This window comes from Cupressus sempervirens, chromosome 5, assembly GCF_028749045.1.
Source record: "Cupressus sempervirens isolate cs-2001-9-10 chromosome 5, ASM2874904v1, whole genome shotgun sequence".
Classification (NCBI taxonomy): Eukaryota; Viridiplantae; Streptophyta; class Pinopsida; order Cupressales; family Cupressaceae; genus Cupressus; species Cupressus sempervirens.
In genome coordinates this window covers 278108302-278116675 of record NC_143122.1, presented here as the reverse complement: position 1 = coordinate 278116675, position 8374 = coordinate 278108302, and the positions used below count along the sequence as shown (strand labels likewise).

The window sequence follows — 8374 nt, the reverse complement described above, 5'->3', positions numbered from 1 at the left end:
TAGGACCCCTAGGGACATATGTTATCATGTAATGGGTCGAAGGGGGTCATAGGTCACCCTATGACCACCTTCAACCCATATGAACTACTGTAATATGTCCCTAGGGGTCTTAAGACCCCTAGGGACATATGTCGTCATGGAATGGGTCAAAGGGGGTCATAAACATAATCAAAATTAATGATATTCCTTAAACATGAACAATACACATGATCCATGATAAATTGAACAATACTAGATACTAAATTAATATGTATATCATTGTGCACATAAATGAAAAATATATATATCAAAATACATGTATCCATAGACAAAATTTTATACAAATATATATCAAAGATCATGTATTCATAGACAAAGTACTCAAATATATATCAAAATACATAGATCCATATACAAAATGTGGCTGATCATGCCATCAGAATGTGTATAATATCAATGTTTATGTATACAATGTGGCATATGCCATCTCAAAATGTCTCATGATGCATCCTACGACAACTATACTATCCGAGGGTGTTGGTGGAAGATCAAAATGCAGCCTCTTCGCTGCACTAGGTGGATCAGATGCCTCCTACATAAACAAAAAAGGAAAACCCAAAGTTAGACTACTAAATTTATATGATTATTTGTATCTAACATTGAATTACTCAAATGCATAATGATCTTTTTTGTAATGAAGATTTATACTATCAAAATTTTATAATAAATACCTCTCTTGTCGACCTCCTACATTGGTCAAGAGTCCTCTCGTATGCGCTCAGCAATGCTTATACCTCACTGATTGTGGGTTGTATATGTTCAAATACGTTTGTCAAATGAATCTACAATTTAAACTATAACATTATAATTCATAGCATGCTAAATTTATAACATATTTAATCATGAATTCAAACTACAACTTACAATTGTAGGCTCCTCCTTAGGAGAGAGTGGCTGCATCATCAAATCTATATAACTCTCATGTCGAACCTCATGTGCACTAGGAGTCTTCTATGAGATATAAAATAGTAGTTGTTAATATCATAGAAATCAATTTTGAATTTATTTATGAAGATAAGAAAAATAAAAAATAAATGATACTTATACATACAATGGGGCTCTCGGTGCGAATGGAAATCCCTAATGGTCTACGACGCAGAATCTGTACTGGCTCATCGCCAATAGCCACGCCCTATATACAATAAAAAATGTAATTAAATGGGATTACCACAAACATTTTACAAGAATGTATCGATATTTAATCAAATAGAAAGCACCTAATTACCTTTCCTTTGTCAATGCCTACTAGCTCAACCCCCACAATTTGTCCCCCCGGGATAGGTGGTACCATATATGCTACAATATCAAATAGAAAAAAAAATGCGAACACAACATAATGTACCATAGATGTCTCAAGGCCAAATGAAATGGCCGAGACCGTGGCATCATCAATCTGTCTGAGCTCCTCGGTCATCAACTAAATATGAATAAAGATCACATACATGTAAAAGTTAGTATGGCTTAAAACTTAAAATTACTCTATTATAAAAGTTAACTTTAAATCGCATATGTCATAGAAAAAAAATGTATACACATACCGACACCGAAGGAGTCCATGCATCTGCATTCCCCTCCTCTCTCACATCAGGGTTTGTAGCCTCTGCACGTGTGTCTGGTGTATCCTCATCTAATACAAAATGATGCTCAGGAAGATCACCTATGGGACACAGGCAAATATTCTTGCACGTAATGCAAGTGTGAGGCACACAAATGTGTGATGAGCTAGCCAATGATGAATTGGCACCAACATCATCAACACGAGGAGGCAGGACTAACCTAGCTTGAGATATCATTAGGCTACTCAACTTATGAATGGCTCTGATTGTCTGAGAGCTAGCCTCTGCCATAATATCTGGATGCTACACTCGAGGAGGGGGGGAGATATCAGTGGGGGGGACAAAAGTGTCAGGTTTCTTCTGCTAGGAAGAGGGTCTATCTTGAGGAGCTCCTAGTCCTCAGCCTATGTTGGGCTTCATGCTCTAATAGTTCTCTTTAAGTTTCAACATAAATTCTGCATATAATTTTCTAAGGAAATAAAATGGTATGTCTAAATTGCTATGTGGAGGGATATCAAAGACCATCGACCAACAATCCCAAAAGTTTGCACGTATGGCATCATTTGTGCACCATTTAATCGATAGTTTGGATTTTTTTGAGTTGACTGGTAAACCCAATTTTGGGTTCGCAAAAAGGCTAGCCAAATCCTCTTTGGTTATATTGAGGGCCACAACCTCATCATAGTCCAAACCATCATCAAACATCTCGTGCATTTCATCACGCCAACGAAGATTGCCATTTTGTTGGTTCGAAAGGGTTTCAATGTTATCCACTATGGTGTTTAACGTGCATAATGTAGGAGCCAATGCGAGTACATTATTGTATGTTCTATGCAAACTTCTCAATTCGGTGATATTTTTATTTATCAAATCCTTGATTCGTGGAGGGTTTTAAGGGGGTAGAGGATCATTTGGTGGACGGTTTTGTGGGGATACTGGATTGTTTGGTGGGGGGTTATGAGGAATATTATTCCTAGCCTCAGTGTCATCATTTTGATCAGCCATTCCTATTGAATTGCAAAATATAATATATATTTTTTAAAAACGTTAATTTTTTAAAAAAAATCAAAAAAACCCTAGATTCAACTAAAACAAACAAAATCATGCTAGAATCTATTGAATTTAGGTTTAAAATGAGTTTTTTTTTTTTTTAAATGCCTTGATATCCGATATTTGATATCCAATCGCGGTGCAAATACTGGCCCCCAAATATGTGAAATAAGGGCCCGCGGGGTTTGTGATTTTTTTATGTAATGTCATAGGTATCGAATATCCGACATAACATCGGATATCTGATATTATATCAGATATCTGATATCGCCGCATATATTATATAATATACTACTTTTTTATTATATATTATATTATAATATATTACATTTTTATTATTTTTTTATATTTTATATATATTATATTATATTATATTATATTTTTTATATATTATATTACATTTCTATATATTATAATATAAAATATTATATTATATTATTATAATATAATATATTATTATAATATAATACATTATTATATTATTATTATATAATATTATTATTATTATTATTATTATTATATAATATTATATAATTATTATTATATTATAGTATAATTATTATTAAAATAATATAATATTACATAAAATATTATAATAGTATAATATATTATTATTATTATTATTATTATTATTATATAATATTATATAATTATTATTATATTATAGTATAATTATTATTAAAATAATATAATATTACATAATATATTATACTATTATAATATTATATTTTTATATTATAGTATAATTATTATAAGTATTATATTATGATAATATTATTATGTTAATTATCGGATATCCGATATCAAATCGGATATTCGATAAGGCTCGGCCTTACTTTCTAGGTTTGATACCTAGATAGGTGAAAAAAGGTTAGAGCGAATTTTGAAGCGCTTTTAAACGTCTTCAAACTCTATTTTTTTCACATTGCCACTTTTTGGCACACCATGATCCTGCACATACCCATTACTATTATTTTTTATTTACATTATTATGCTCATATGATACATTGTTATGGTACAATCCTTGATGATTTTTATGAATATATAGCAATTCAAATGATAAAATTGATATTCATTCTCATTACTTTTTTGACACATGATAATTGATAAAATTCAATGAATTCAATTTGCAAAAGTTAAATTTGAATACTCAATTTCATCATCATGAGTTAAAAGTACTATATTTACAACCATTACATTTAGCAAATGACCCTGAATTCCCATCTATAAAGTATTTTTTGCTTTTGCATTTGATAGGCCTGTTCAGCAAACTAACATTTGCATTATATTACGTTTATCTTGTTCAAGAAGAAAAGTTCAAACTTTAAAATCATATCAAACAATTACAAATAGAAATATAGTAAACACTAAAAAGATGATTAAAATCACTTTCCAAGTTTCACATACTCTGATGGATGTCTTATGAGATGATTGAAGATTCAATCATCTTTTTTAGGATGTTGTATTCTGCTTCGTTTAGAATTTGGACATTTGTTAAATAAGGGAGCATCAAAAACTTCAGGTCAATTTGCCTAATGGTAGGAGTCTTAATGTAACATCAAATTCAATATCAAAAACATTTGTTGCCTTTGCATTTGACAAGTCTATTAAGCAAAATACCATTTGGATTTTGCTATGTTTATCCTGTTCAAGAAACAAAGTTTAAACTTTAAAATCGTATCAAATACTTACAAATAGAAATAAAGTAAACACTACAAAGAAGATTAAAAGCACTTTCTAAGTTTCACAAAGATTATTAGAAGAACTTTTAAAGTTTCACATACTCTGATGGATGTCTTATGAGATGATTGAAGATTCATTCAACTTTTTTAGGATGTTGAATTGTGCTTCGTTTGGAGTTTGAACATTTTTTATGTTATAGTAGACGACCTTTAACTTCATCAAACTTATATATTTGGAAGATTTACTTGAAAGCAATGCTACATCCAATAGCGCATTCAAATTCGCTAATGATTTTGATGCAATTCAAACTGCCTTCAGGAGTTGAATCCCAACGAAACTTGACTACTTCAGACATCATTTTAGCCTCCAACTCTTTTTGGTAAGATTCCCTTTCAACGAATGTCATTGATGAATTACCAAGGCAAGGGTTAGGCAAACCAAGACTTATCATTATTTTTTCTCTGTCATCCATCTTGGTGATCTTTCTCCCAATTGAGTTCAAATATTCATCTCCTTCCCTTATACACTAACATTTTTGAATGATAGCTGATGACTTTACTTATGCACTAACGTGGTCATGAACTCCTTGGCTGGCCAAGTACTAGTCACTATGTGTGTTGATTATGTGTATAATATGTCTTGCAATCTTGTCAAGCTTAAAAAGGTCTTTTTCCTCCTCAATCTGGTCTTTGATACTCCCACAAATAGCTCAAAAAATTTGATGCAATTCAACCCAATCACACAACCTATGGGTATTTTCCATAATTTCCCCACTCATTTTTTCTTTAATTAGCTTGACTCAAACAAGTTCTTCTCACAAGTTGTAATTGTTTTATTTGCCTTCTATACCTCTTGCAACATTTGTGACAACTGATTTTCACTTTGTTTCTTTATTTATGTGGCTTTCTCTTCCCATTGTTTTGTTTTTTCCCTCTCATTATTTGATTGCTTATTTATGTCACTGATTGTATGTCCACTAGACTCCAGTATTTTTAAAATATCTACTACATATGGTCTTTCATCCTCAACTTTTTTATTTGATTCTTGCAAATTGTCCTTGGGTTCTTTGAATTTTACATCTGCATCCAAATTAACATGATTCAGAGTATCACTGAGTTTCTTATTGCTCTATTCCGATTGTTCCTTCAACTTCTTGAGTTCTACTTCTCTCTCTATATTTACATCACTTAGCTTTTTCATTGCTTTCTTCTAACTGTTCCTTTAGAATTTTCATTTTTGCCTCCATATTTTCTAGCTAAGATTGTGCACTTGCTTTTGAGAGGAAGCATTTGTAATCCTTCTCTTTATTTCTTTGCACCTACTATCTACTAATTTTTCTTTTATCTTTGCATTTGCTAGGTCTTCTTTTAACTTTTCAATTGCCTTCTCTAGCTCTCTCTCTCCCCTCCCTCACTCTCTCTCCCCCTCCCTCCCTCTCTCTCTCTCTCTCTCTCTCTCTCTCTCTCTCTCTCTCTCTCTCTCTCTTGAACAATGAATTGTAGACGATAGAGTTGATATTTTTTGCCACACCAACTTTGTGCACATTTTTTACTTTGGGGAAATCCATAGATAGTTTGCTAACATGAAAATCCAATGGATTTATCTCTTTGCTGCATTATTATCTAAATGTGTGGGAGAAACAATCATAAACTCCTTCATTTCTTTATTTGTGATATATGTTGGAAATATCACACTTAATGCAGCCAACTCAAATACATCCTTCTTGAATGCCTTATTATTTTTTCTCTTCAATTATATGGTTTCTTAAAAATTTGTTAAAAAATTATTAAATTCAAAATTTGGGTCTGTTGATACAATACAATGTTTGAAAGGAGAAAGAAAAATTTCAACATTGTACTTGTCTCCATCAATGCCCGAGGTTGTAATAATTATATTTTGAGGATTACCAATGACATCACCCCTTCCTAATCCTACCCCATTGTCACTAACAAGTGGAGTTTTTGGATTGTTCTAAAGGTTTTATCTTGAGGGAATTATGACGAGCATTTTATAAGTATGAGTATCCGCAACCTTTTGCTTCTTTGCACAATGACCTTCAACCATAGTATTCTGGTAAAATTTTAGTTGCATCTTACTTTTTGAGGATGAAACATGGGAGGTTATAATTCCACCATGGATGAATAATGGCATGGGTTCACCTTTTTTCGAAGAACCTAATGGGTCATTGGACTCATCTCTAATGATTGGTGTATGACCACATTTCAGTGGCTCTAGTATTGGGAGTGGATACCAATTTCGTTGACCTATTGTGCTCAGCCCACCATCACCTGGATAATTTTTTTCTATCATCTTTGCTCCTATGCCATATTTTTCCCTTGTTTGCTAATTAAGTACAATATATTGCCTAGTTGAATCAAATGTACTACTAGTAGTAGTTGGAGCTCTGGATTGAGTGGAACCAATGGCAGTGCCTATGGCGGTGAACATGGGATCCTTACAAACCTCATATTCATTGTCTTCATCATCTACATCACATTGTGTTGTTTCTGCATCTAGATGCTCGTTATCCCATAATTTTTTAAATATTTCATCCTCAAGCAAGTCTTCAAAATCTATAGAGGTCTTAGGTTCGCTGAGGTTCTTCCTAATTTCTTGAAAAAGAAATAATTTTTAATCGACACCAATGTGCAGCTACACAATCTTTATTTATGGCATCTAGAAGATGTTTTTTACTTGGATGATCTTCTATTTGGTAGAAACTGTAGGATGTCACAAGCTACACTTTTTCTTTATGTGTAATTCATTAATTTGTGCTAACAATTCCTATATTGAAATATTGTTTTCACTAGCACATTTCTCCATCTTTATTATGACCTCTTCCCATTAGTCCATGTTTATAAATCTTTCAATCAATGACATACTCTCAGGTTGGCATTTGCTTGTAGGGTTCCCATTCTATACAAGCTTTGTACCAATTATGTTTAGTGGATCATATTGCCAGTGCTTGACAACATCAAATTTAAAAACTGTAAGAAATCCATATACCACATTGAATGTCTTCTCTCAAATGTGAACCATATGCATCCAACAAGTAAGGAAGTAAAATTGGTTTTCTTTTGCTGACCATGAAAGAGTACATATGTGTTTTTCATCTGGCATACATATTCCAATGCAAATACCCTCTCTGTCACATGTATTGGAAGTTTGTAAGGTTCTATAATTGAACCGTAAAATCTTAATACAATGTACTCTTCCATAAAATATTAATCGACCAATTGAATTTGACTTCCTAGTTGAATTAATCATTTATAAGATAATTAATCTAGGCATTGAAGTGCCTATAATTTTATGATATAGTGGTGTCAAAAAGAAGTCTACAAAGTGGTTTTAGTTCTCTTGGGGATCACCCATCTTGATCACAAGTGTCCATTCAAATATTGGTTTATCAAAATTAAGTTGAAGCTTGTTTGTTTCAAAATTTGACAATGCTTTCATAATTGAAGATAGCATAAGTAGGTTGTGTATCTAAATATCTTCAGTGACAGTGGGTCTGACCCTCTTTTAATCACTAATAAATTGGTCATGCATGTGATGTACAATGTGGCCAATATAATTGTATCTTATTGGATGTTTTAGACAACGAATATTAAAAGTCATTTCGATGACGTTTGCACCCACTTTCTCCTTACTTTCCAAACTAAAACACATTGATAGTAGAGACACAATATCGTGAACCCATTGTGAAAAATATCCATTTCATAAGGAGGTTTATGATCATGAGGTAGATTGAATTCATTTGCTAACTCTCTGATCTAACAATGTTTTCTATTTGGTATTAAATTGTCATATGTTTCTGCTAGTTTTTCTAAGTCAATGTGGGTTGGGTTTTGTGCTTCATACCCTAAGTCTAATATTCTACCAAATTCACTCTTTGTGATGGACAAAATTACCTCCTACGTATTTTGATTGACAATTGCCTTTCTGTTTTCATCATAGTTTTCAGCACAAACCATTACAAGTTATGGAGAAAGGAATACTTGAGGGAACCCCATATGAGCAATTGCCCCAATGCGCGTTGCAAATTT

General features: G+C 32.3%; 1 long non-coding RNA gene across 1 annotated transcript in view; it reads right to left on the bottom strand.

Moving 5' to 3' along the window:
- Positions 1-399: 399 nt before the first annotated feature.
- LOC149555663 (uncharacterized) overlaps positions 400-8374 on the bottom strand; it is a 115969-nt gene continuing 107994 nt past the window's right edge. Inside the window, exons 3-5 of the long non-coding RNA XR_016365333.1 lie at positions 1091-1171; positions 904-990; positions 400-821 (exon numbers count right to left, since the gene is read on the bottom strand). This is a non-coding gene — a long non-coding RNA (uncharacterized LOC149555663). The remainder of the gene's footprint in view (positions 822-903; positions 991-1090; positions 1172-8374) is intronic.